The sequence below is a fragment of the Schistocerca serialis genome, chromosome 1, assembly GCF_023864345.2.
Source record: "Schistocerca serialis cubense isolate TAMUIC-IGC-003099 chromosome 1, iqSchSeri2.2, whole genome shotgun sequence".
In the NCBI taxonomy this organism is placed as follows: domain Eukaryota; kingdom Metazoa; phylum Arthropoda; class Insecta; order Orthoptera; family Acrididae; genus Schistocerca; species Schistocerca serialis.
Window position 1 is genome coordinate 270,137,378 of NC_064638.1, and position 23,486 is coordinate 270,160,863.

Consider the following 23,486-nt stretch of genomic DNA (forward strand, 5'->3'; position numbering starts at 1 on the left):
AAATGAAAGTTACTAAACATTGATACACATGGTTCAAAATGTAACGCCTATCTAGGCAGGAACTCTTAATGACGCCCACTGGCCTTCGTAAATCTTCGACTTAGTAAATGTGACTGCCAGTACTAAATAATAATACTGCTCAACAAATTGTAAAATACAAGATCGTTATTGCACTTGGGTCAGAATAAAATTTCAACCACAGATAATATTTTAGGTTCAGTTATTAAGGCACAGAGAGTTAACACTCTTTTCTAGTGATAGTTACACTTGACAATATAACAGCAGATCATTGAATCGGGATTTTGGGCACGCCTGAACCTACTAAAATTGCGAAACACCATGGCACATGACTTTAGAGCAAAACACACCTGACGTCACGGGCAGAAATTGAGTGAGGCACATCAAGTCAAGAAATTCTCACCGTTAGTCCAGAAGGCAGACAAGCATTCGGCGACAGGTTGCAACCAGCATCAGCTCGAGTTATGTCAATCGCCCCAGTTCCGCCATAGCAACGCGGACACGCCGCGTAAACAGTTGCCACGCCGATCTTCCTTACCGCACAGCCCGTCCAGAACGACTGCCGCCGTCCCGACTACACGCGTTCGTAGCAATCCGTGCATTCACAGGAAGTTATACCACCTTTCCCGCAACATTGCGCTGCCACATAACTGGAAACTAAACTCCCCGTCTCACTCCGGCAGCAGCACTCGATACTCTCGTCGTCAGCAGGTCTCTCCTCAGAACGCAGCACCCTCCGAAATTTAAAAGCAAACGGACCAATCGCGGCAGAGCAAAGCCAAGGCCCCGGTTCAAAATGATTCAAATGGCTCTGAGCACTATGGGACTTAACATCTTAGGTCATCAGTCCCCTAGAACTTACAACTACTTAAACCTAACTAACCTAAGGACATCACACACATCCATGCCCGAGGCAGGATTCGAACCTGCGACCGTAGCAGTCCCGCTGTTCCGGACTGCAGCGCATAGAACCGCAAGACCACCGCGGCCGGCCAAGGCTCCGGAAGACGACACACCACACCTAGGCAAAGATGAAGATGAGACGGTTCAGTATTGGAGTTAATAAAGAGTGTGCCGAGAATACCAAATTTCAGTCTTTACCTCTCACCACGTACAGCGTAGTGGCCAACAATCTTCACTTACCAGCTTACAGCAGTGGCGTTTGCGTGGGGTTGTCATTGTTGATAGATAACGTACACTACGTGAAATAACAGCAGAAATCAATGTGAGACCTACGACGAACTTTCCTGTTAGGACAATGCAGCGAAATCTGGCGTTACTGGCAGCAGACAACCGACGCGAGTGCCTTTGCAAACACCACGACATCGTCTGCAGTGCCTCTCCTAGTCCAGTGACTATATAGATTGGACCCCACACGACTGAAAAACCGTGGCCTGGTCAGTTGAGTTACGATTTCAGTTGCTAAGAGGTGATCGTAGGGTTCGAGTGTGCAGCAGACCACACGAATCCAAGGACCCAAGTTGTCAACAAGGCACTGTGCAAACTGGTGGTGGCTCCATAATGATGTGGATCGTGTTTACATGGATTGGACTAGGTCCTCTGATCCAGTGGAACAGATCATTTACTGGAAATGGTTATGTTCGGCTACTTGAAGACCATCTGCAGCCGTTCATGGACTTCATGTTACCATACAACGATAAAATTTTTATGGACGACAATGCGCCATGTTTGGCGATTAGTTTGAAAGACATTGTGAACAATCCGAACGAATGATCTGGCCTCCCAGATGGCCCAACTTGGGACATAATTGTGAGGGTAGTTCGTGAGCAAAATCCTCCACCGGCAACACTCGCAATTATGGCCGGCTATAGAGCCAGTATGACTCAGTATTTCTACAAGGGATTTGCAACGATTTTTTGATCCACGTCACGTCGAGTTGCTGGACTATGCTGGACGAAACGAGGTCCGACACGATATTACGAGGTATCTCAAAAAATGGTTCAAATGGCTCTGAGCACTATGGGACTCAACTGCTGACGTCATTAGTCCCCTAGAACTTAGAACTAGTTAAACCTAACTAACCTAAAGACATCACAAACATCCATGCCCGAGGCAGGATTCGAACCTGCGACCGTAGCGGTCTTGCGGTTCCAGACTGCAGCGCCTTTAACCGCACGGCCACTTCGGCCGGCGAGGTATCTCATGATTTTTGTTATCTCTGTTTATTACCACTGGAAAATGGCCTTTGTTAGTCAAACACTCTCATGTCAGTCAATGATAAAAATAACAGTACGGCTAGTGATGTCACGTGAATCCAAGTAATACTACAGTTGCGTAGCTTGCGCCACCAGGTTTCATATGCAGGGCAAGAAATAAAAAGAAATAGTCTTGAAAAGAAGCAACTTTTGTTTTGACACAAGCAATCATAATGTGTATGAGCTTAATATGTATTGTGCACAATGCTGACATAAAGCAGAGTTAGCTGTATATTTTCGAGGTCTAGAGCAGAATACTACGATTGATTCTAAAAATATTTTCGTGAAAGCAAGTATGTCAGTAATGTGACTTTACCGTTTTGATGACATCCGAGATGCAGCCCTTTTTTTTGTCATCAGTCTCCTGACGGATTTGATGCGGCCCACCATGAATTCCTCTGCTGTATCTATTTTTTCGTGTCAGAGGAGCACGTGCGACCTACTTTCTCAATTATTTGTTGGATGTATTCCAGTCTTTCTCTTCCTCTACAGTTTTTCCCTATTATCCTGTCCCTTCTCCTTGTTAGTCCGCAGCTCGTGGTCTTGTGGTAGCGTTCTCGCTTCCCGCGCATAGGGTCCTGGCTTCGAGTCCCGCCGGGGTCAGGGATTTTTCCTGCGTCGAGATGACTGGGTGTTGTTGCGTCTTCTTCATCATCATCATTCATCCCCATTACGGTCGGAGGAAGGCAATGGCAAACCACCTCCACTAGTACCTTGCCTAGTACAGCGATGCGGGTGTCCTTCATCGTCCCCTACACTCCTCGGAGTATGCGACCTCATCGTCATCTCCTTGTCAGTGCCTTCCATATGTTCCACTCTTTATTCTGTACCTCATAGTCCATCCAGTTTTCAACATTGTTCTATAGTTAATTATTAATGAAACCCACTTCATGCATATAATTAAACATTTATCGCTTTACACAATAAATGTGTAATAATACTGATCAAGCAAGTTTCATTAATCATTAACATTAGTATCAGCTGTGTTGCCCAGTACGATCAAGATTATTCTTTTGTAGCACTACACCTCAAACGAAGTTAAGGAATTCCACTATCCTGGAAGCAAAATAAACACATGTCGGAGTAAGCGAGGAGGAAATAAACAGCAGACTAGCACAAGCCACGACAAGTCTACTAGTATCACACATACGTCTTGATTTGAGGAATTTCTAAGAATATATATTTGTAACGCAGCGTGGTACGGCAGTGGGAAGACGGGAAGAGAAGAGAATCGAAGTATTTGAGATGTAGCCCTGCAGGAGAATAATCTTGATCATGCTGAGCATCACAGCTGATACTAAACACGATAAATGTATAATAATACAGTTGAGGTGGTTTTCATTAATAATTAACTACAGCAGAGTGTTGAAAATTCGATGAACTGATACAGTTACGAATGAGGAGGTTTGTTTATAAATGACTTTCTGCTAACAGTGACGATTTTCTTTAATTTATGTTTTACACAGCATGTTTCGGGAAATCGTGACTGGCAGCAGAAAGTTATTTATAAATTTACCCATAGTTTTCGCAATCGTAGCCTTTCAAGACAACTACACTGCTGGCCACCGTAAATGCAACACCAAGAAAGACAAGAGGTAGCACAACAAAATTTATTTTGTAGATAACATGTTGACCAAGTATCAAATGATTACGTTTACAGACGTCTGTGACATGTGGTTCCTGCCAGAATCAGTAGCCAGAGTAGCCGCCATTGTTGGAGATCACCGCTGCCACACGTCTCGGCATTGAGTCAAAGAGACGTTGGATGTGTTCCTGGGGTACAGCAGCCCAAGCAGCTTCCACACGTTGCCAAAGATCATCTGGTGTGGCAGCTGGGGATGTAATCTGGGTCACTCGTTGAGCAACCATGGACCACATGTTTTCTATCGGCGAAAGACCCGGAGAGCGAGCCGGCCAGGGAAGAAATTCAATCTGGTTATTGACGAAGAACCTTTGGACAATGCGTGCCGCGTGTGGTCGCTCATTATCCTGTTGAAATATGGCTGTGGCCGAGCCCTGAGGTAAGGAAGGACAACTGGCTACAGCACCTCGGATATGTAGCGCCGGCTATTTAAAGTACCGGCAATGCGTACTAGAGGCGTGCGAGAGTAATATCCAATACCGCTCCATACCATAATACCCGGTAAGACCAGTGTGGCGGTGCATAATGCAACTGTCCAGCATCCTCTCTCCACGGTGTCTCCACCCTCGAATCCGACCATCGTGGTGCTTCAGACAGAAGCGTGCCTCGTCAGTAAAGACAACGGTCCGCCCCAGTAGCTGAGTGGTCAGCGTGACGGATTGCCGTCCTCTGGGCCCGGGTTCGATTCCCGGCTGGGTCGGAGATTTTCTCCGCTCAGGGACTGGGTGTTGTGTTGTGTTCATCATCATTTCATCCCCATCCGGCGTGCAGGTCGCCCAATGTGGCGCCGAATGTAATAAGACCTGCGATATGGCGGCCGGACCTGCCCCGCGAGGGGCCTCCCGGCCAATGACGCCAAACGCTCATCATCATCAGTAAAGACAACGTCATTCCATTCTGCCGTCCACATCCGTCTGTCATCACACCATTGTCGACGGAGACGTCTGTGGTTCTGCGTCAATGGTAGACGAAGCAATGGACGTCTTGCGGACAGACCACTCTGCTGTAAACGGCGTCGAATGGTACGCGCAGACACTGGATGATGCGTTACAGACGCAATGTGCTGTGCTATGGTTCGGGATGTCACTGAGCGATCCGTCACTGCCATGCGCACAATTTGCTTATCAGCACGTGCAGTGGTGCACCGAGGTGAATGCGATCGACCACGTCGGTCCGTCGTACCCTCCTGCATCCAACGGTCACATATCCGCATTACAGTTGTTTGGTTTCGTCCAACACGACTAGCGATTTCTCTGTATGATAATCCACAATCTCGGTAAGCCACTATCCTTCCTCTGTCGAACTCGGATACTTGATCGAAAGATGTTCGCTGTTGTCTACGAGGCATAACTGATCGTCTTGTGAAACAACCACAAGGTAAACACACGTGCCGAACGTACACTCGTCGAAATCGCCAAGCCTTAAATGGCGCTATGAGGTGGCGCCACAGGCGCCCGTGATGTGCGTCTGCGCTGAAATTCTAATCAGTTGCATATCTCATCGCTGCAAACTCATGGTGTAAATTTCACTTGATTCGGATGCTTCTTTCAGGGTGTTGCATTTACGGTGGCCAGCAGTGTATTTATAAAGGTCAAAATCAGAATGAGGAGGTTCGTCGCAGAATTGGGAAGGGCGCAACATACGAAAAGCTCTGTCAGAAACAAGGGACAGGATGATAGGACTTGTGCTAAGATCAGGGAGTAACTCTATGGTAGTAGAAGGATGCGTTCAGGACAAAAATTGTAGAGGAACAGAGAGAGTGGAATACATACATTATGCTACATAAAAGCTGTTAACCTGGAATGTGCTCTTGGGGCGGAATAGAACGGGACTGAATAGGATGGTGTCGCGTTTTGCCTGATCATCTTTTGATGCAAATAGACTTCGATCTATATATTTCCTTTTCTTCCCTTGCTTTTCCAGGTGGTATGAACTTACATTAGAAAGACTGATAGCCAGAATTTGGATATTAAATCAATGGAAATGGCAGTTTCAGCCGTTTTATCTTCTGAATCGGAGTTTTAAAAGCATGTAATTGATTTTACGTACCCAGACCAAAGTTGCAGAGATACACTCGCAATAGAAAAATGTATTCACTGCAGAAAAAGAAGACGAGCTGTTAGCATACCTGAAGTCAAAGGAGAGCAGGCTCTTCAGCCCAGCGATGAAAGATCTCATTGTCAGAGAAGTAGCATACCAACTAGCACAAAGAAATGGCTTCTCTCACAGATTTTACAAAGAAACTTACATAGCGGTGCAGGACTAGGTTACAGGATTTATTACCCAGCATCTTACGTTGTCTGTTTGCAAGCCAGAAAATTCATCTGATGCACGATTGATGGGATTCAACAAATTAACGGTAACGGAACTTGGTATTAAACATTAAAACATTGAAAATTTTTCATAATGACGTAAATTTTGTTATGGTTGACGACTTCATGAAGACTCCAAATTCCTTAGTCTATATTATTCATTAAAAAACTTCGTCAGTTTTCAGATGATATTTTTAACCATGGAACCATACTACTCGATATCGGCGATCCGGCTTAGTGCTTCTCTCTCTCTCTCTCTCTCTCTCATCTCTCTCTCTCTCTCTCTCTCTCTCTCTCTCTCTCTCTCTCTCTCTCTCTCTCTCGCTTCCCGAGCATGCATACTTTCAGCGAATGGTAGTCGCTCTGTGTACGTAACTTCACTCTCACTGCTGTGAGAGCTGATGTGTTGACAAGTTACCTACCGTACTTTGGCACGTCCTTCCTGAGTATCGTTAGCACTCAGTCTTATATACAGTTTAGTGAACTGGAAAGTCGTGAAGAAGATAATTTTCTCAGCGATCTAAGAGAAAATGATGATTATACTGCAGAATCAGCAGATGAAAACGAAGTAATGTCTCAAAAAAAAGTTATTTATGGAAAAAATGGATATAAGTTGTAAGCTTCACACTTGCACTCAACTAACATCGTTTGAAAATATGTCCTGACTGTAAATTAACATGATGTGTAAATTTATTCGGAAGTGCAAATCGAAAGACATAAAGAAGCTAACTAGGTTAATAATTGTTTTAAGTCCATATACAGTTAAAAAGATTAGTTTTTTTTCAGCAATAGGTGATAGACAAATTTTGTGTAAACCTGTTAAGCTAAATTAACCCTGAATTTTTAGGGTATTAGTTTGGCTACGAATAAATCCTTTACTTTCCTCTTTATCATTCCATGTAGGCTTTCACGGCCGGCGTCTTCATCAATAAACACTTCGGGGCTAAGTTGCCGTGGTCGATCTGTAGAACTTCTTCTCCCTGACGTTTAGTTCTCAACTACGGAGAACATCTTCCGAGGTGAGTCAACGACCAACGACTCACCTCGGAAGATGTTCTCCGTAGTTGAGAACGAAACGTCAGGGAGAAGAAGTTCTACAGATCGAGGTGAGTCAACGACCAACGACTCACCTCGGAAGATGTTCTCCGTAGTTGAGAACGAAACGTCAGGGAGAAGAAGTTCTACAGATCGACCACGGCAACTTAGCCCGGAAGTGTTTATTGATGATTTCCTCTTTATGTTAATCGTACCCATTTAACTATGAAACTATATGATAAATTCTCGCCATACAAGTGGAATGTTTTTAAAAAGCGATGTATAGTGTAAATGTAGTGCTTTTATTTATGGGGTTGCGGGCTATCCCGAAGTGAAGAATGTGTTCCGAAAAATTCACAATGTGATTGCGGTATTCATAATTTCACTGTTTATATAATAATTTCATAAAAAAATTACCTTATCCCGTTTCGCACCGTAGGTGGGACATACCAGGAAACACAGGAAACATGCAGTTTCTGGATGTCCATCCTTGTGGCGGATAGTCCGTGGCACTTGGGTTGTCCCCTTATGTAATAAAATGAAACACTTGATGCGGGCCGGCCGGGGTGGCCGAGCGGTTCTAGGCGGAACGGTCTCGAACTGCGCGACCGCTACGGTCGCAGGTTCTAATGCTGCCTCGGGCATGGGTATGTGTGATGTCCTTAGGTTAGTTAGGTTTAAGTGTTTCTAAGTTCTAGGGGACTGATGATCTCAGAAGTTACGTCCCGTAGTGCTCAGAGCCATTTGAACTTGATGCGGCCGTTTTGATGTTATTTTATTATATGGCAGCCAATCTCGGTAACTCAATACTACATCTTCAGGCCTTGGTTGATGCTGAGGGTTGAACTCTGATCGTATATAATTAATAAAACTGGTTGCCATTTAATAAAATAACATCAGAAAGACGGCTGCGAGTGTTTAATTTTATTACGGGACATATGTACGCATTTCTTTGAAAAATCCAAAAAAAATGTAAAATTCTGTTTTAAGTGATTTTAAAGTAGGGTACTTTAAGTTATACTGCTAGGTGAGTGTTTTCTTCTGTTCATTTATTTAACAAAAAGCGTTACACATGAAGTCCCCTGTTCTGCCAGGAATTCCCCTAGAGCCGAATCACCAACAAATTTAACCGTGTCTTGTTCCTACTGTTGTCCGCAGCTCGTGGTCGTGCGGTAGCGTTCTCGCTTCCCACGCCCGGGTTCCCGGGTTCGATTCCCGGCGGGGTCAAGGATTTTCTCTGCCTCGTGGTGACTGGGTGTTGTGTGATGTCCTTAGGTTAGTTTGGTTTAAGTAGTTCCAAGTTCTAGGAGACTGATGACCATAGATGTTAAGTCCCATAGTGCTCAGAGCCATTTTTTGTTCCTACTGTATGGGGTACGCAGAGTAAGAGAAGTTTCACTATTTGCTGATCTCCCTCGTGTCGCTGTTTTAATGGCCAGCGGACTATTTTAGTAGCTTTCACTGTTAGGGTTGCTAAGATGGTAGTCAGCATTCGGAATTCCAGCTGCGCCTCACAGCAGAGGAGCGCGAGGCTCCTCCGCCGTTCCGGCACAGCCACGCGCGACTGCCGAGTTGTCCGAAAGAAAAGTTGGACGAAATTCGTAACGGAGGGAAACAATGGCGCCAGTTGTTTGTGAGGCGGGGTGGGAGTCGGTCCGCGCTGGCAGAGGTTCCCGCCCCCATTCGCTGGCAGGCTGCGCGAGAATTGCGTCACTATTAACACGGGCGGTCGCCGGCGCCTGCGTCAAAGCGACCGGCCGCCCGGCACGCGTTAATTAAGTGAGGGGGGCTCCGCGCTGCCGATTGTCTTACTCCGCGGAGCGTCACAAAGGGAAGGCGGGTCCCGCCGCGCCGACAGCTGTCGGCTTTTTCTCATCTTTCACTTCAGGCTGCAGTCGCGCCGCAGCGGCGTGAGAAACGGATATTACGAGTAAAACTTTTAGAGTCAAGTTTCCCTTTCATTTCTTATTCGACTCAGTGTAAGATACCGGGTGACTATAATTAAAGCGCAGCTACTCATGGAGTTCCAGCGTGGGATGCAATCATCATATGACAACCAGCACGGTTTTAGGAAACAGCGGTCATGCGAGACACGGCTGGCCCTCTTTGCGCATGATATACGACAGGCTCTAGATACCGGCTTTCAGGTTGATGCCATATTTATCGACTTTCGAAAGGCTTTCGACTCGGTTCCGCACTGTCGCTTGCTACAAAAAGTGCGCGCTTGCGGTCTGTCCGATGCGGGTGGATAGAAAGTTTTCTAACAGACACGGAGCAGTATGTCGTCCCGAACGGGGTGACTTCAACAGAAACAAGCGTAACTTCAGGTGTGCCCCAGGGCAGCGTAATAGGTCCTCAGCTTTTTACGATTTACATAAACGATCTGCAGTCGGTCCCTGGTAGCCGTATGAAAACTATAAAAACACCGTTATTTCTGTTGCCATTAATAGGAGATGGATAGCGTAGAAATACTTTAAGTAATAAACAGGCACTACAGCATTTGAGAGCACAATACCCAATTTAATTACCTTAGTCAGTATTGTTAACAATAGGCTCCGTACAATTCAAAAGTGGTTCAAATGGCTCTGAGCACTATGGGACTTTACATCTGAGGTCATCAGTCCCCTAGAACTTGGAACTACTTAAACCTAACTAACATAAGGACATCACACACATCCATGCCCGAGGCAGGATTCGAACCTGCGACCGTATCGGTCGCGCGGTTCCAGACTGTAGCGCCTAGAAGCGCTCGGCCATTCCGGCCGGCTCTGGGTGATGGTACTGACAGCGGCCTGAGACTGTTTGCCGATGATGCTGTAGTCTACAGGAAAGTAGTATCACACGAAAGTTGTGAACAAATCAATCAGGATTTGCAGAAAATAAATGCGTGGTGTAATGACTGGCAGTTATCTCTCAAGATTAGTGAGTGTAACCTACTGCGTATAACAAGGCGAAAATCCCCATTAATGTACGAGTACAAAATAAATGCCCAGTCTTTGGAAGCGGTAACGTCCGTCAAGTATCTGGGTGTGACTATTCGAAATGATCTCAAATAGAATGATCAGGTTACACAAGTAACGGGTAAGGCAAACTGTAGGTTGCAGTTTATTGGTAGAATCCTGAAGTGGTGCAATCCTTCAACAAAGGAAATAGCTTACAATACGTTAGTTCGTCCAGTCTTGAAGTATTGTTCGTCTGTATGGGACGCTTACCAGTTGGATCTGATTCAACAGATTGAGAAGGTCCAAAGGAGAGCGGCAAGATTCGTGACTGGTACATTTAGACACCACGAGAGCGTTACAAATATTTTAGAAAGTTTGAAGTGGGACACACTTGCAGATAGACGGCGCGCTAAACAGAAGGAGCTGCTCACTAAATTTCGAAATCCGATCTTCACCGAAGATGTAGAGGATATATTATTACCACCAAGTTTCTAATCGCGCAATGATCACCATTCAATGATAAGGGAAATAAGAGCTCGTACTGAGGCGTTCAGACAGTCGTTTTTCGCTCGCGCGATCCGCGAGTGGAACAGAAGGGGGGAAATATGACTTTCGCGCGAATTGTGCCCTCCGCCACATACCGCTTGGTGGCTAGCTGTAAACATGCTAATGCGTTAAGGCTGAAACGATTTACGCTGGAAAAAAATTAGTTCCAGTTTTGTCTGGCAGGAGCCAATCTGGCGCTGTGCACTGTTTGTGTGACGGTGCCACATGCACGCTGTCATTTGACAAACGATAACGTGAGTAAACAGTACAGCTACCCAGAAGAGCGACCTTGTGCTATTGGTGAAAATGTTTTATGTGGACGACAGCAATCACAGTGGCTAATTTACAGAATATCGCCGACTGAAAGGTCAGAGGAGATGCCCGATGTCATTAAATGGTTTAAAGAAAATGAAAATAAAAATTGGAAACACAGGTGAACTTGGTGTGACACCTGGAAGAGGAAGACGTCCTATCACGGTGGAAGTTACTGATAGGTTGCTGTTGTTGTAACTTACTATGCAGCACGTGCCTCGTGCAGTGCCACGAGAATAGTCGATTCCACGGTCAAAAGTACGGATAGTTTTGTGGTCTATGTTACGCTGGTACCCGAACAAAATCCAGACGGTGCAGCAACTGAAACCTCATGTTCCACCTCAACGTTCTGAATTTACTATTCAGGTTCTGGCACGAATCGAAATTGATGACATGCGGCTGGGCGATATTCTATAGAGTCACGAGTCATATTTTACACTGCGTGGTGCAGTGGATATACAGAAGAATTTTGGGTACTGTTAAACTGCCTACCAGACAGCCTGTCAGGTGTATCGTGATGTCTGCCCATTATCCAAAAAATGGTTCAAATGGCTCTGAGCACTATGGGACTCAACTGCTGTGGTCATAAGTCCCCTAGAACTTAGAACTACTTAAACCTAACTAACCTAAAGACATCACACACATCCATGCCCGAGGCAGGATTCGAACCTGCGATCGTAGCGGTCGTGCGGTTCCAGACTGTAGCGCCTTTAACCGCTCGGCCACTTCGGCCGGCTGCCCATTACCGAGACCTACCAGAACAGCATGTGATTCCTGCCTTGAAAGAGCTCAGCTGTGTGGAAACCACTGTTTTCATATGAGATGGGCAACACCTTATGTCTCTCACCCAATGAAAGATGTTATCTCCAGAGGTTTTCCAGATGTATGACCTACAACGTCAACTTACTTGAACCCATGTCGCTTTTGGCTCTGGAGATAACTAAACTACGCGTTTACCAGGGACACGTTCGGTTTGCACCTGATGTGAAAGTCAGCATACAGGAACACACTCCTCGGATTCCATCGGAACTGCTGCGAGCAGCTGTTGCTGACGTCGTTTTACGGATGCAGCATGTCGTCGACGTTCCAGTACTCATTTTGAATAAATTGTGTAAGCGGTTGTTAATAATGAAATCAACATAATATTTCTCTCAGTTGTTTGTCATTTTCTGCCGACGTCCTGTTCATAATCCATTACATATGGAAACATTCCCATACGTCTGTGCCGGCCGGGTGGCCGAGCGGTTCTAGGCGCTACAGTCTGGAACCACGCGACCGCTACGGTCACAGGTTCGAATCCTGCCTCGGTCATGGATGTGTGTGATGTCTTCAGGTTAGTTAGGTTTAAGTAGTTCTAAGTTCTAGGGGACTGATGACCTCAGAAGTTAAGTCCCATAGTGCTCAGAGCCATTTGAACCATACGACTGTCTTGTGTTCACAGCGCCAGATTTGCACCTGGTGGCCAAAATTGCAACTAACTTTTCCCAGCGTAAGTCAGTGCCGCATTAACGCGTTTGCATATCTACCGAATTTCGCTGCCAAAAAAATAGTTACTGTCCAGACTAGGCTTTTGTGAGTAGTTTCACTTTACGTATAACCACACAGTATCATCGGACCTCGGTATTCGGTAATTAGAAATGAAAGAAAACCTACATGCCTTGGCATGTAACCAGTAATGTCGTCACCATCCCCCGATAATTTGAAAGAATCGAACTCGCATGCATAAAACAGTCTGACTTACTTTACAAATGAGTTAGTGTTTTAAATATTTGACCTTAAGCATTTGAAACCCTTATGGCTAGAGACGCAAAACCATAATAATGCTCGTTTTATGCACCGAATTATTAATGAAAATGTCAAAACTGAAACTGGCCAGCCAAAAAACTTATAACCCCCTTACATTCGTATGTTCGTTTAAGACCTCTTTGGCAAATACTGCATAATATCAAACAGATTATTTTATACTTGATCATAGCAAAAGTGAATTATAAAAACAACGTCATTAAATTGCAAGTTAACAACATAGCTTCTTGCGAACATTGCGGTTTCAATTTTGTAATTTACATGACAAGTATGCGATAAAATACAACTGCATTTTGTTGTACTTTCTAAGAAAAGCTACTTTTTCATTTATCTCACACATCATGACGTCATGTCTCCTGATCTGTGTGTCGCAAAATGATATATTTTTGCAAGTACATTCAGTGTCTACATGAATACTACCTGCAAAATGTGTGACGAATAGAGTTAGTACTAAAGCAGTAATGAATTAAAATGCCATCTCTGATGATGAAGTTTTGCTGCATGAACAGCGAAAATGTACTAAACGATATTTTGTTTCGTTTCATTGTTTTACGGATGGCGTCAGGGAGAAAAACTTTCGTCAGTGTCTGACATTATGTATAAAGTTTGCCAGAAGTCTCCTAGTGCTGTCATTCTCAAATACAGGATGAATGTAGTACGTGTGATTTAAGCGCCTTATGTTACTCTCTCTCAAAACAAACGAGGGCGTCCTCAAAATTAATGTCTCCGAACTTATTATTCTGTTCTCAATATCGTCTGAGGTAACTCATTTCATGCCTTTTACTCGGTCGACTCCCCCCCCCCCCCTGTCGCAAGTTGCAAACCTTTGCCGCTAGAGAGTTCCGAAATGCGGAGTGTGACGTGGGCGTGTGACGTGGTGGTAACGTAATTATGTTGGTGCGTGAGAAACAGCATCCTGTAACCGAGTTTCTACCCGCAGAAAACGTGTCTCCAATTAAAATCCACAGATGAACGAAAGCTGTGTGCGTTGATGATTGCATCAATACCAGTAATGTGCAACGTGCTCGTAATGAAAGAAACGGCGGTGCCAACCTCAACGTGTGTGGCGGAGCTCGGAGTGATCGAACGCATACGGCAACCTACGAGACTCATCGGAATTGGGTTGTTCAACTCTTCAGAGTAAATCATCCGAGAACACGTACACAGCTCTAAGCTAAGTGTGGCATATCACGAGAGCGTGAGCAGCCAGAAACGCACTACAGAAAGCTATGTGCACGGTGGGTGGCTCGAATGTTCACCCTGAGAAGAGATTCGAGTGTGATGGGTTCGTTAAGAATGTTGTGGATGATGGTGAAAGCTAGGTTCACCATTTTGACTCTGAAAACTACAGAGCACCAATGTAGTTCTGCCACAAAGGATCGCCGACGCCAAAAAAGGTTCAAGACCATGCCATCTGCAGACAAATTCTTACTCAAAGAGTTCTGGTATGTTCAAGATGTGGGTTCATTGGGAATTCGTGTCTAAGGATACCACCGAAAGCTCAGCAGGGTACTGCAGGACCTTCAGAAAACTGAAAGGCAGAGTTCGAAGAAGTCGTCGACGCATGGAACACCCCTCTTCCTTCAGCATGACAATGGTAGCACATGAGCGGTGCAATATCAGCAACAATCCATCGCCTTGGGTTCACTGCCATCGATCATCCTACACCCCGGCCAGACTTGAGCACATCTGATTTCCATCTGGTTCCAAAACTGAGAGAACACCGTCGAGGACTTCACTGGTGAAGCGATGCAAGCAGAGGTGAAGTTGTGGCTCCGTCAACTAAGTCAAATATTCGACACTGACGGCATCAACAAACTGGTCTCTTGTTCGGAGAAATGTATTCGTTTCCAGGGTGACGATGCTGGGAAATAAACACATGGTCATGAAAAATAAATAAGTAAAGATTATCCAGATATGTACTCTAGTTCTAAACTAAAAAAAAAACTTAACTCCTCCCGAACAGGTCATGAAGGCCCAACGGTACTGACCGGCCGCCGTATCATCCTCAGCTCATAGGCGTCACTGGATGCGGATACGGAGGGGCATGTGGTCAGCAAATGGTTCAAATGGCTCTGAGCACTATGGGACTTAACTTCTGAGGTCATCAGTCCCCTAGAACTTAGAACTACTTAAACCTAACTAACCTAAGACATCACAAACATCCATGCGCGAGGCAGGATTCGAACCTGCGACCGTAGCGGTCGCGTGGTTCCAGACTGTACGCCTAGAACCGCTCGGTCACTCCGGCCGGCTGTGGTCAGCACACCGCGCTCCCGGCCGTATGTCAGTTTCCTAGACGGGAGCCGCTTCTTTTCAATCAAGTAGCTCCTCAATTTGCCTCACAAGGGCTGAGTGCACCCCGCTTGCCAACAGCGCTCGGCAGACCCGGATGGTCACCAATCCAACTGCTAGCCCAGCCCGACAGCGCTTAACTTCGGTGATCTGACGGGAACCGGTGTTACCACTGCGGCAAGGCCGTTGGCACTCTAGTACTAAGGATCACATTTAACCAAAATTTGTAAAACTCCAAGCAGAATAACAATTTCTCACCTCTGGAAGTCGACGAGTATACCATCCTGATACAGCAAAAATAATGTTTACAATAGTAGCAGTGGGAATTGTGTTATTGAATAGTCGCAGAACTGTTTAATGACTTCAATAATACTTCAGTTCCGTGTGTCAATGACAACAGCAGTCTCGATAGATTGTTTCCAACGTAAACAAATGAAACTAGAAATCTCTGTACAGCACGTTTATATGACTGTGTATATGGTATATTTATTGTACAGTCCTTGGTAAATATTTATATAGAAATTAGTGTACGCTTTTGGCATTGCTGTGCTGGCAGGAGATACAAAACTCCCACACAATTCTGCTTCCGCACAGCCACTCTCTCTTTGTAAACTTCACAGAACCTTTCGTGCATACAGTGCAAACTAGCGTTCCTGTCTTCCGTTAATGACAGATCTTATGAAATAAATTTCTGCTTGTGAAGACCTAAATGTCCACTAGTGGTTACGTAGCAAAGCCATGAATTGTGATTTGAGCAGCTAACTGATGAGGATACAATGAACATAGTCAGATCGCTAGAGGAGGAGAGTGAAGACGATGCGATCTTGGAACACGTTCCATCACGCACGCCGGGTACTGAAATGCGTTGATAGAGTACGCGGGCACAATTTATTCTTTAGTACCGATTTTTTGGCTCTCTGAAGAATGAGAACTATAGTAGGGAAAAAATTGTATACAAGCAGGAATCACAAAGAAATTGCCGGAAGTGAACTGAAAACAAGTGATACGAAATACAGTGTGTTTTAAGAGTAATTCTGTAAATAAGTTCTCAGTTTCCGGCGAATAACGAGTAAGTAAAGCTGTGAGATTTCAAATGTGACATGTAGCACGGTTTGTAAGAATAGTGAAATAGCATTTTATGGTTAGAAAAACGGCTGTGCTGTCACCTGTCCACATTAACCCGGTTAAATGAGAGCTCGCGGTAGTTATTGTCTTGTGGTTCTTCATAGTCTCTCTTCATTTTCTTCTCTTAAAAAGTAATTGAAAATTAAGAGCAAGAAACAGTGCTGCGTGATAAATAGTTGTGACAACAAAGCGAACACTCTTTTGTAACATAGATACACAGCCGTATCTTAATAAGTTGGGCTTGTGCGCCAAGTATACGTCAGCAGCACAGTTACATTTTTGTGTTTCTTGCCCTTTAATTCAAGTACAATCTTTTTATGGCTCCATGTCTGAAAATTGTCAACGTCTAGGCACAATCGAAATTTTTAACCATTCACATCATTTAATCCGACTGCGTTTTTAAATGAAACCTGACTGCTCCTAAATAGCGCTGCCACTGCGGTGCTACCTCCCTCCTGTGGGTCACGTGACCCTGGACGTCCGAACTTTCGCCAGGAGAGAATTTAAGTCGCTGCCCGATCGCTCTGCAATTGGTTTACACTTGGGCTAACGAGGACTGTGACTAGCAGCTAAACAACCAGAGGTTCACACCACCGAGCCAAAAGCAGTGACCACGGACTACGTCCATCCTCGAGCACTCTGTCGCTGAATGCTACCCATGGCCTCCATGGGCTACGTCCATCTTAGATCAACTTACGTATGGTATTATCCATAGATCAAAGTGCCACACTAAAGTCGGTGACACATATCGGTTGGTTCAAATGGCTCTGAGCACTATGGGACTTAACATCTATGGTCATCAGTCCCCTAGAACTTAGAACTACTTAAACCTAACTAACCTAAGGACATCACACAACACCCAGCCATCACGAGGCAGAGAAAATCCCTGACCCCGCCGGGAATCGAACCCGGGAACCCGGGCGTGGGAAGCGAGAACGTGACACATATCGGTACCACAGACGTTAGCAAGATCTCGATGCAGTCACGACGACATATCTGACACTCCAGAAGACCATGGCTTCCCTCTCAGAGCAGCAGTGTCTGCGTACCAGAGGTCAATATAGAGCCGAGGACAACGGTCCTCTGCCCGCAGTTCATGACTACATCTGAGGGAGTCAACACCATACTGCAGGACCAACGAGTTGTCAAGTCATGTTTTCTACTTTGATGAGCCTTCTCCCAGAGCAATTAAAGAACTCACAGTTATGACCATTCTCCCCACAAACCCAACACAGCTGCTGGTAACCGTGGTACACTCAGCCCTTGTGAGGCAAATCGAGGAGCTACTTGTTTGAGAAGTAACGACTGCAGTCTCGTAAACTGACAACAGCTGGGAGAGTGGTATGCTGGCCACATGCTCTCTCTATCCACATCCAGTTACACTCGGTTAAGGATGGCACTCCAGTTGGTCAATACAATTGGGCGTGTTCAGAGTTTAGTTTAACAGTTTGTGCATAGTGAGCAAGAGAATATGAAAGTTTTGCACAAGATTTTTGATAGTGTTGTGGGGTGCATAACACACATCGGTAGGGGCAGCTGAATCACATTGAATGTTTTACTGCCATTATTATTAAAATCATAGCCGTATGTGTCACACTACTGGCCATTAAAATTGCTACTCCAAGTAGAAATGCAGATATAAACAGGTATTCATTGCACAAATATATTATAATAGAACTGACTTGTTTTTACATTTTCACGCAATTTGGGTGCATAGATCCTGAGAAATCAGTACCCAGAACAACCACCTCTGGCCGTAATAACGACCTTGATACGCCTGGGCATTGAGTCAAACAGAGCTTGGATGGCGTGTACAGGTACAGCTGCCCATGCAGCTTCAACACGATACCACAGTTCATCAAGAGTAGTGACTGGCGTATTGTGACGAGCCAGCTGCTTGGCCACCATTGGCCAGACGTTTTCAATTGGTGAGAGATCTGGAGAATGTGCTGGCCACGGGAGCAGTCGAACATTTTCTGTATCCTGAAAGGCCCGTACTAGACTGCAACATGCGGTCGTGCATTATCCTGCTGAAATGTAGGGTTTCGCGGGGATCGAATGAAGGTTAGAGCCACGGTTCGTAACACATCTGAAATGTAACGTCCACTGTTCAAAGTGCCGTCAATGCGAACAAGAGGTGACCGAGACGTGTAACCAATGGCACCCCGTACCATCACGCCGGGTGATACGCCAGTATGGCGATGACGAATACACTCTTCCAATATGCGTTCACCGCGATGTCGCCAAACACGGATGCGACCATCATGATGCTGTAAACAGAGCCTGGATTCATCCGAATGAATGACGTTTTGCCATTCGTGCACCCAGGTTCGTCGTTGAGTACACCATCACAGGTGCTCCTGCCTGTGATGCAGCGTCAAAGGTAACCGCAGCCATGGTCTCCGAGCTGATAGTCCATGCTGCTGCAAACGTCGTCGAACTGTTTGTGCAGATGGTTGTCGCCTTGCAAACGTTTCAGTCTGTTGACTCAGCGATCGAGACGTGGCTGCACGATCCGTTACAGCCATGCGGATAAGGTTCCTGCTAGTGATACGAGGCCGTTGGGATCCAGCACGGCGTTCCGTATTACCCTCCTGAACCCACCGATTCCATATTCTGCTAACAGTCATTGGATCTTGACCAACGCGGGCAGCAATGTCGCGATACGATAAACCGCAATCGCGAGAGGCTACAATCCGACCTTTATCAAAGTCGGGAAAGTGATGGTACGCATTTCTCCCCCTGACACGAGGCATCACAACAATGTTTCACCAGGCAACGCTGGTCAACTGCTGTTTGTGCATGAGAAATCGGTAGGAAAATTTCCTCATGTCAGCATGTTGTAGGTTTCGCCACCGGCGCCAACCTTGTGTGAATGCTCTGAAAAGCTAATAATTTGCATATCGCAGCATCTTCTTCCTGTCGGATAAATTTCCCGTCTGTAGCATGTCAACTTCGTGGTGTAGCAATTTTAATGGCCTGTAGTGTGCATTTAAAACGAGGGCGACGGATAGTTACTTTTGAGTGGGAGACGAAAAGGGATAGCGCTGGGGGAGGTGAAGAGGGGTAGGGTAGCAAAATGTGATTTCACTCTCCCCCCCCCCCCCCCCCCACTCCTTTTCAGTACATAGGTCTGTGCTTGAACAAGTCACCTCGACATCCGATACTTACAAGTTATGTCCCGGTGAAGAGGGCCCCGATGGACGCTTTCTTGCATCTTCCGGGGAATGCCGTGTCCCGTCGGATGTAGACTCCAGGCAGCGCTGTCTACTAGAGTAGTGTGTGGCTCGGTGCGTCGTGGAGTGTCGCTATTAATTAGACGGAGGGAGGAGCCGGTGCTGCCTGGGATTTATGCCCGCCACCGCCACCACCACCACCGGCGGCTCTGCTGATTAATCCTTCGGCCCGGCCGGCTGTCTCGCAACTATTCGAATTAATCCCTTTGCAGCGGCGTGGTGGCCGGAAAACAGCGGGCGCTGTAGGCTGCCAGCTCTCCGCCCGCGATCGGAAAGTGCTCTCGCGGAGCCTTGCCGGAATTCCTGGCTCCTCTCGGCCAAGCCGCGGCTATTTCGGCCCGGCCTCTGCGCACCTGTATCGCCGGCGCCTTGTCTCGCGAAACAAATATTCTTTTCTTCTGTTTCCGAAAATAGCGCGCGCCGCCCCGTTAGTCGCAGACGGGCGTTAGTGTCCCCATAACGCTCAAGCGGTGCCGGTGAGGCGGTAAAGCAAACGCTAAGAAAAGCAGGAGGCTCGTTCCCTTTCGATCTGTCTCTCTCTACAGTCACTTTCGTTGCCTGTTTCCCTGGCGAGAAAACAGTTTTTCAAAAATGGTTCCAGTGGCTCTGAGCACTATGGGACTCAACTGCTGAGGTCATAAGTCCCCTAGAACTTAGAACTACTTAAACCTAACTAACCTGAGGACATCACACACATCCATGCCCGAGGCAGGATTCGAACCTGCGACCGGACTGAAGTGCCTAGAACCGCACGGCCACCGCGGCCGGCACACAGTTTGTCACTGATCAGCGCAGAAGTAGCTAAACAGGATGCAGTGCGTATGACCAGACGCTTCCGAATCAAGGGGTGCAAGTCAAGATAGTACCAGGGATTTTCAATAAGTATTGCAACAATTATTTTTGTCTTTTGAAATAATGCGTAATTTGTTGTGGGATATCTTGGAATATTTGAAGGATCTGCAGGTGAGGTCTTACAAGATGAAACGTCCCCTTAGAAAAATTATACATGACTGTGCTTAAACTGACACGCAATATTTTTAGCACAACGCTATGTGACTTTCAATAATCCTTACAAAAGAATGGCCCTGACTAACATTAACCTATACCTTTCACAAATCATTTACCTCACAAAAATCTTCGTTACTCGAACTACTGCAATACAGCGAGAGCCACTACTGCCAGCTAAATAAAAGATTCTAACTACTGAAGGCACTAACTACTGATAGGCATAGTTAGCAAATGAAAGATTTTGATAGAGAACAAACAATGTATTTACCTTAATAGTGTTCAAAAGTCATATATAGCAGTTCATGACATCCGGTCTTACAAATGTACTGTCTCTGATGGACACACGTCCAGATCATCCGCTCTCAAAAATCCGCCATTTCTCTCCCCACATCCACCACTGCTGGCGGCTCACCTCCAACTGCGCAACGCTACGCGCTGTTAACAGCCAGCTGCCCAACACAACAATAGCCAATAACAATGCAAACCAGCCACAGACTGCACACAGCACAGCCAGTGATTTTCATACAGAGCGCTACGTGGCGTTACCAATAAAAAAAAACCTATACAGCCTACTTACAAAGATCCAGGATGATGAGATGAAATCAGTCTGCAAATTTAAATACCTGGGGTCGTACATACAGAGGGGCGGAGGACTGGAAAGCGAGATACAACACCGAATAAATTGCGGTTGGAACAACTGGAGGAAAATGAGTGGAGTGTTGTGTGACAAGAAGGTGAGCACTGGGTTGAAAGGGAAAGTGTACAAGTCGGTGGTATGGCCTGCTATGATATACGGGGCAGAGACATGGCCGATCACAGTAGGCCAGCAAAGGACGATGGAAGTGGCGTACATGAGGATGCTGAGGTGGATGTGTGGGATAACAAGGAAGGACAGGATTAGAAATGAATTTGTTAGAGGAGCTGTGAAAGTGGGACCCATGGGGAAGAAGATACAAGAGAGCAGACTAAGGCAGTATGGACACTTACAGAGAAAACGGGAAGAGTATATCGGAAACAGAGTAGAAGATATAAAGAATGAAGGAACGAGAAGGAGAGGAAGACCGAAGATGAGGTGGAAGGATAAGATATCCGGGGACCTAAGGGAGAAAGGATGGAAGAAGGAAGAGGCAATGGATAGAGTACTATGGAGGAGAAGGATCCAGAAGAATAACGCCGACCCTACGTGACGTGGCACAAGGCTACGATAAAGAAAGAGAAGAAGAAGATCTTGGAGTATTTCGGCTTTATTCAATGCAGTTTGATGAAGTTCTCAACAGGAGGTGGCGCTATAAGCAGCCTTCAAAGCAGCGTCTGTAAGAAAAGAGCGTTCCAAGCAGACCTCTATCATTGAGTTTCTTTTAGCGGGAAACCAGAACGTCGCAGATATTCATGGGGAATTCCAGAATGTCTACGGAGACATAGCAGAGAACAAAAGCAAGGTGAGTCGTTGGGCGAGGCCTGTTATCATCGCAACAAAAACGCATAAGCTTGTCTGATCTCTTGCATGCTGGCAGGACGCACACAGCTGTGCCTCCTGCAGTGTTGGAATGTTCGAAAACTTTCATTCGTGGCCGGCCGGTGTGGCCAAGCGGTTAAAGGCGCTACAGTCTGGAACCGCGTGGCCGCTACGGTCGCAGGTTCGAATCCTGCCTCGGGCATGGATGTGTGTGATGTCCTTAGGTTAGTTAGGTTTAAGTAGTTCTAAGTTCTAGGGGACTGATGACCTTAGAAGTTAAGTCCCATAGTGCTCAGAGCCATTTGAACCATTTTTTTCATTCGTGGTGCTCGACGGATCAGTCAAACACCTCGCTGTATAACTGGACGTAGTGCTGGCACACTCGCCCACCAGTTGTGGTACCTAAACATGTATGTCCGCTGAGTTCGTCGCCGCCTAACAGAAAGACCATTTGTACGGAATTACTTGCGGGTTACAGGGCAGATCGTGACAAATTTTTGTCGAACATCGTCACAGGCGATGAAACATGAGTTCATCACTTCGAACCGGTAGCAAAGAAGAGTGGCACCACACTCTCTCTCCACTGATGACAAAGTTCAAAGCCGCACCGTCAGCCGGTAAAGTCATCAAAGGTGCTACTCCAGGCGGGTGTAAAATGACTGTGCGCAACGGAAAATAATAAACGCGAAAATGAAGATTTGGTCTTGTCTGACTACCCCATGAAGCAGATCTTAGGATCTCTTAATTCTATAAATTACAATCTAAACATAAATGAAAGATTAAGGCAACTAATCCTACTAAATGATAAACGTTGTTCCTGCTTACATATTTATTTTACATTTAAAAAAACTTTAAATTACAAAGTTTACATTTCCTAAGTAAAATTACTAATCAATTGCCCAACTCTGCCCCTTATTATGATTGTTCGATCTAATATCAATAACGCGAAATGACTGACATCATCTACGTACTATACACTAGAAGACACTACTTTCAAAGATGATCATGATGTGGAATATCAGTGGAAATAAACTAACGTGATCACAGCTGTTTAGCTTTTATAGCCTTAATAAGCCAAAACAATTTGCGATATCACCGTATGTACTGCGTCCGGTGCGTCGAAGTGATGGTTCTCGTACTCGTCTGCGACGATGGAAGAACGCCAGCCACAAATAAACACTTTCAAACACTAGGACGGCAGAAGGCGGTCCTCTGACTAATATACTCTGTCTTCTCCTCTCTATGTTCTACAGACGAGAAACGCGAACTCCCAGTCACAAGGACAGAGTTCAGATACCGTCTCAACGTAAGTATAGGCAGAGGAAGTGCTCTCAATTACTGAATGCTGCGTACTCCACGACGACTTCCAACCCGGAGGTGAAGTCCAGAATCGTATAGGTTCATAACAGTACAGTGCCTAACTGTTCTAACTATAAACTCTCCTGAGAGCAGAGACAGCAAGTCCTCTGTACCAACAAAGCTGAAATCGAACGACCGTCACACACGGGCGCTCACAACGGAAGGCCTCGTCTTCTCCACC

General features: G+C 45.8%; 1 pseudogene; it reads right to left on the reverse strand.

Annotated features, from left to right (window-relative positions):
- Positions 1-15,193: 15,193 nt before the first annotated feature.
- Positions 15,194-15,312, reverse strand: LOC126426727 (5S ribosomal RNA; annotated as a pseudogene).
- Between the last annotated feature and the right edge of the window lie 8,174 nt (positions 15,313-23,486).